The 6,000-nt window shown below is 35.4% G+C and overlaps 1 protein-coding gene across 1 annotated transcript in view; it reads right to left on the reverse strand.

Moving 5' to 3' along the window:
- Positions 1-6,000, reverse strand: part of LOC104545240 (ATP-binding cassette sub-family A member 13-like) — a gene marked incomplete at its 3' end in the record, with an annotated part of 49,733 nt that overhangs the window by 30,616 nt on the left and 13,117 nt on the right.

The following is a 6,000-nucleotide window of genomic DNA, read 5'->3' on the forward strand; positions in this document are numbered from 1 at the left end:
CTTTCCATTGTGTCAGCACTATTTATCAGAAGAAAAAAAAAATTACTAGTTCCGTAAGACTAGTCAAGATTGAGATGCATGAAAAAAGGAGCTTTCCACTGCAAAGGTCTCAAGTTGAAAATACCTTCTCCTTAAATATGTTTTATTTTAATAGTTAAAATGTAGAGCAGCTCACAACATAAAAAGAACTTTGTGAGGGAATTTTTGTGTCAATTACTGGAATGGCTTCTGCAGGAGAGATCCCAAGATGTCAAACATTGAAGGGAAAAAAAAGCATTCCCCACCTAAAAGCTCTTTCCTAGACCTATTCAAGTCAAAGAAATATCTCTTCATGTGTAGCAAAGAAAGCTCAAACATATCAGACTATTTTGCTTGTACTACTACGTAGAGAAAATAGCGCATACTCCAGAAATAGTATTTAAGACCAAATCCAAATACTTGCCCTAGCAAATGTGTCTGCACTGATCTTTATAACAAAGTTGAGAAAGAGCACAAAAGAAAAGTGATTGAACATTCACGATACCAAGCCGTCTTCTACTTAACTTCCATTTTGGTTTTACTGTAGCTATCAAGGATACATAAGATTTTGAAAACACAAAACAGGAGTTCTTTGCTTCTAAAGCTCATTTTAATCAAGCTACAAAAATCCCTGTCAAGTTCTGCATGAATGAAAAGCACAACATGACCTGTCTAACAGTGGAGGAAATATTAAAATTGTGCCATTTATAAACTTTTGATTCTTCACCTTTCATTGCATTGATAGTGGTTATTTCCATTTGATAGGTTAAACGAGGGATTGATCTAGCAAAGAGCTAAATAGCAGCATAATGAAAAATACAGTTCAAAGTCTAGAAATACAATTTAGAAAGTAATCTTAGCTATGATTGCCAGCATAGCATGGTAAATATTTCATGGCACTTAGCAGCAGAGGCAGCTTTCAACAATTAATCCGAAGTTGTTCCATGAGGGATATATATTTCTTTTTAGCAGAGTGACAATAAAATGGCTTCTGTTTCACTGTTCATCTAGACGTTAGCAAGACTATAACACAAGTAACTCAGTGACAAGAAGCCCTTATAACAACACATTGGAACCATCAGGAGTCCACCACTTTGGTTACTATAGATAACACACTCAAGATGGAGATGTCTCTTTTTAATACTTTTGAATGACAGCCACAAAGATGTATTTTTCTTTGCAGGATTTTATTTCTTCCCAGTAATACTGAAAAACACCAGTCATTTAGTGAATAGAGGCAGGGGAATTATATTTGAGAATTACAGAAGTCCAGATTGTAAGTAGGGTAAAGCATTTCTGGAAAATAATTAAACAAAGAAGTTACATTGACTAGTTCAACCTTACCGTGCCCATGAAATAAATGAGGAATTATCTGGTAAGTCTTGCAGAAATCCTAAATAATGATCTAGGATGGACTCCAAACTGAGCTTTTGTCTAGAACATAGAGATGATTCTAGTCCATCTGCAGAGAAAAATATTCACCATCAAGAGACTGATCAAAGCAAGCTTTTATGAACACATCTATGAACAACTTGCTTGACTCCCACTGAAACAACCTGGGTAAGTCCTACCACATTTGGGACTTGAATGTGTGCAGAATTAGAAATAAATTATGTACATTATAAAAGAAGCAAATATGCAATTTTTAAAGTGTTTTGTGCCAGTTCTACTGAATGATTTAAAGGAATTAAATGCAGATCAACACATATCATCTCTACGTAAGACATATCTGTATTTTCCTTACAGAATTCCTTACAGAAAAATACAATTCCTTACAAAAAAAAAAAGGAAAAAATAGAAGAAAACTTCTGAATTATACATGAACTGCAGAACTAGTTCAAATAGGATTAGCTTTATTATACTTGAGAATACTTAGTGCTGTACCCAACACTGAAATTACTTCTAATATTTCTTTTTCCTTGGAATTTCAGTAAAGAGAAAGCAGTTCTGTGAAATTCACTGTCACTGACCAGATAACTGACATATCTGGAACCATAATAGATTACAAAACAGGTACAATGAATTCACTTTTGAAAGCTGATTTCACTAACAGTTCTTTGATTAAAAAAGTACTGCTTATTTTTGCATATATTCCATAGCTGACCCCTTACTGATGAGGTATTCAGCACAATTCTGATTAGCTCTACAGACAAAAAGAGCAGAGGAAAAAAAATAAAAGTGTGTTCAGAAAAACAGACTTTTAAAAAGAACAAGATCTTTCTCAAATCCCAAGAACTAGCTTAAAAAATTTTCATCGGTAACCTAAATTCTTCAGAATCTGGAAATATAAGTGGCCAAAAAAAAAAAAGACAAAACAGAACCACAAATAAACAAAAACCTAACAGAACAAAAAACTAACAAAACAAGCAAACAAACAAACAAACAACCTCCCCCAAAAAACAAAACCAAACCAAACAAAAACAAACAAACAAACCCACAAAAAGAAAAAAACCACACAAAACAGAAGAATTGGGGGCATGGTGAGAATACATATAGGAAACAAACAGGTGATATTGGGTGAGGTCCTTTTTTTAAAAGCTGCTTGGATAAGCCACATCGTGCCCTGTTTCACAGCTCCACTAAAATGCCAAGAGTAACAGAAATATTTAATGAGAAAGAATTCTGAAATGGAAGTTGTCCCATTAGGGACATAAATCTCACTCTCAAAGCTTTCCCCAAATAATGAATATCTAGAGTATTTCAAGAAAGTTGACAGGAGATGGGTCAGGCCATCTGGAATATCAGAGGACAACTGGCATTAAGGGAATCACGTATTAAGTCCTTGCCTAATACGAAACAAGCTTAGAAATACCTCTACTGAGTGACCAGCTAGTCTGATATCTCATTTTTATCCTGGATTAAAGAAGCCTTCCTGACAGAATACTGTTCCAAAAGTGGAGATTCCAACTAGGTTTAACCAGCTGCAATTTTTCCATTAGAAATGGAAAGCCCAAAAATTTTCCAGCTGGCAAAATCACAGCTATTTATCAGAGTCAGGCTTTGTATATTCAAAGTTTTCCTTGCTAATGATTCATCCTGCTGGTGAATCCTAAGGTTGATGGAAACATAAAGAGAAACAGCCTTACAAGTGCAAAAATCATCACCTTTTCTCTTTCCGAGGAATAGTGAACTGTAAAACAGACAAGGAACCATCAGAATAAAGCCTATGCTGTGCAGTAGCTATTTGCTCACCTGACTGACCTCCTGTGGAGCCTGCGTCCTTGTTCATGTATTGAGCCACCTTGCATGTCCAACTGACAAAACTCCAGTATGAGTTTCCCTCAAGAGCAAACAACATTTCTTCAAGTGTATCATTAATTCTGAAATGACACACAGAACAAGGCTACCACGTGGAAAACAGCGATTTCTTTCAAAGTCAAATTACCTCGTGAACACATGCTCTTTCTCTGTAAATGTCTAGCCAAATTCTGTTGCTACTTTACACATACAGTTGTATTGACTTAGGAATGAACTGATGCAGGCAGGCTAATAGCGGAGTCTTTTGCTAAAAAAATCAGCAGCATAGCTATTACATCACTCTAAGCATAGCTAGACTTTACTACATAGGTTTGTGAGCAGAAAAAAAATAAATCTAAAAAGCCTTTTAAGAAACCCCCAAAATGTTCTGGTTCAACAAAGTAGCATTTTGAAATTGAAAACAATTATTTAGAAATGCTATCTCTTGTCCTGAAATACACCTTTACATTAAAAAAAACCCAACAACAATCAGACAAAACACCACTTGAATAAAAATAGTGCTGAGCTTTTCTTGCTCTTCAGTGTTACTTAAACACGAGCTTCTGTTTCTAGGGTCCTTTTAGCTCTATGAGCATTTTTGATATTCAAAAAAGGAAATGAGAATTAGTCCTCCTGGTGATTTAATGGTCATTTAGAAACTTGGAAGTAGAGAGGGCAATGAACCACTGACCAACAGCAAAATGGACAGGGAAAATGACAGATTTTCTAATGTCTAAAATATTATTAATATCTGTGAATTTAATCCCTTCTGTTAATGCAGCCTGTGAAATTTCTGATGGATTCTTGAATGCTTAGAACGAATAGTTCTACTGTTTTAAAAGCAAACTCTTCTGTCAAGTTTCTCAGACTCATAAGTAAGGTAGATAGTTGGCTTCTACATACGTTTAAGTTTGTGACCTAAGACATCTGTCCAAGTGTAATCTCACATTAAACGTATTATGCTCATGTTTTACATTGCCAAGCAAGAATAAAATCCTACCCTATTTTAAAGCACTTTATTAATATAGGGATTTGTCTCTAATATATTCTGATTTAACACCATTAAAGCTTGAAATTAGTAGGATTACTGAGTCATTGCAAATGATAATTGACTTAATAAAAAGTTGAATGAATTTTCTGCCAAAATACAGGAACAGTGACCACTCGATGTGTTCAGAAAGCAACTTAATTCTGCAATATCCCTCCTAGTGTACTTTTTAACTGTCCTCTTTAATGTTTTTAAATCTCCCAGGAGTCTTTCTGATCCAAGTTTAGAAACATCCTGAATAGCACAGTACCAAAGAGGTATGTACCAGGAAGCAAGCTAAGAAGTAGTAGAAAAATGCTTGGATGTGAGAAGACAAAAAGGGAGAACACACTTCTAGAATCCTAGATACCTGCCTATGATCAGTCTATTTCCAACCCTATCCCACCAAATACCACTATTAATAAAAAATTAAATATAAAAACCATCTTATACCTCCCTGTTTTTGCTTACAGAAAATTGTTAACACTGGGTGATAATCAAAAGCAAAAAGCAGGGTTTTAACCTAAAGGTGGGAAAGGGAGGTAGTGGCTGCTATTCCACCAGTGACTGTTACATTGAGCACAAGATTTATACATCCTTTCATAATCAACAAATCCAGAACCAAAGGTATCGCCTGGTCACTTCCCACTTGAGCATGTTCTGCATTAGAGCACATTGTATCTTTCAGATTTATCCTCAGATGTTGACTTGTATAGCGTGGATCATATCTCCTCCAATGAAGGACAGTTTTTGATGTGAACAAGCAGAGCTATTACAAGCAGTGCCAAATTAAGACCAAGATTATCACTCCCAGAAGCGATGCGAATCATCCAGTGTGCAGTTAGAAAGGTAAGTTTCAGTTCCCGTGCTCCACCATAGACTTTTCATGAGCCTCTGCCAACTCTGGCCAATATTAACTCCCTGTATCGACAACTTTAAAATCCTGGGTAGAACTTTCCAGATCATTTATAACAAGTCCTTTAAGGGAAACTGAGCTCTTAAATGACTTTATTTTGCATAAATCACCCAGAAAAATTGTCTTGATTTTATTTTAAAACATATGCTGTGAATCAGAATACCTGAAATCAAAGTACAGTCAATTTTTACAAGCTTGTAGTTGCATTTGTCCTGAAATGGGAATTGAAGGCATTTCCAAAGTTGCATCAAAATAGATTACTACTAGATTAGTGACCAACTTCTAAAAGAACATCTCTACTGTACAGGAAAATTTGGATTGCTTCAACAAAACAAATCATTCTGAATAAGTACAGAACTTATAGCCATATCTTCATATAAACTGATTACATTTGCCATAAGTGATAAGCCAAACAGGAGACTTCAAAGTTCAGAAGCATTAAAAGAAATCTTAACCTCAGAGTGCCCTAGGTAAGACTGAAAACTACATACAAACAGAAAGCATTACATCATAATTCTGTTCTCCATAATAGGCTTCTGTTCCAGGATCTCCTGCACAAACTGACACGAGTATGACTGCTACAACACAACCCCAAAACATTGCAGAAACACTGGACTTACTGTACATGAGTAGATTGACCCTATAACATAAATCCATGAGAAGCATTACTGAACCACAGCAACTATTTGTGCAAATTATACTTTGTTTACAGAAAAAGAATTCAAGTCCTAGTTCAAAATGCTTAATTTTACACAGCTGCTGATTCCTACGAGTCCTGATCACGTACTCAGGTCCTCTGCTG

The sequence above is a fragment of the Mesitornis unicolor genome, unplaced genomic scaffold, assembly GCF_000695765.1.
Source record: "Mesitornis unicolor isolate BGI_N332 unplaced genomic scaffold, ASM69576v1 scaffold458, whole genome shotgun sequence".
Taxonomy (NCBI): Eukaryota; Metazoa; Chordata; class Aves; order Mesitornithiformes; family Mesitornithidae; genus Mesitornis; species Mesitornis unicolor.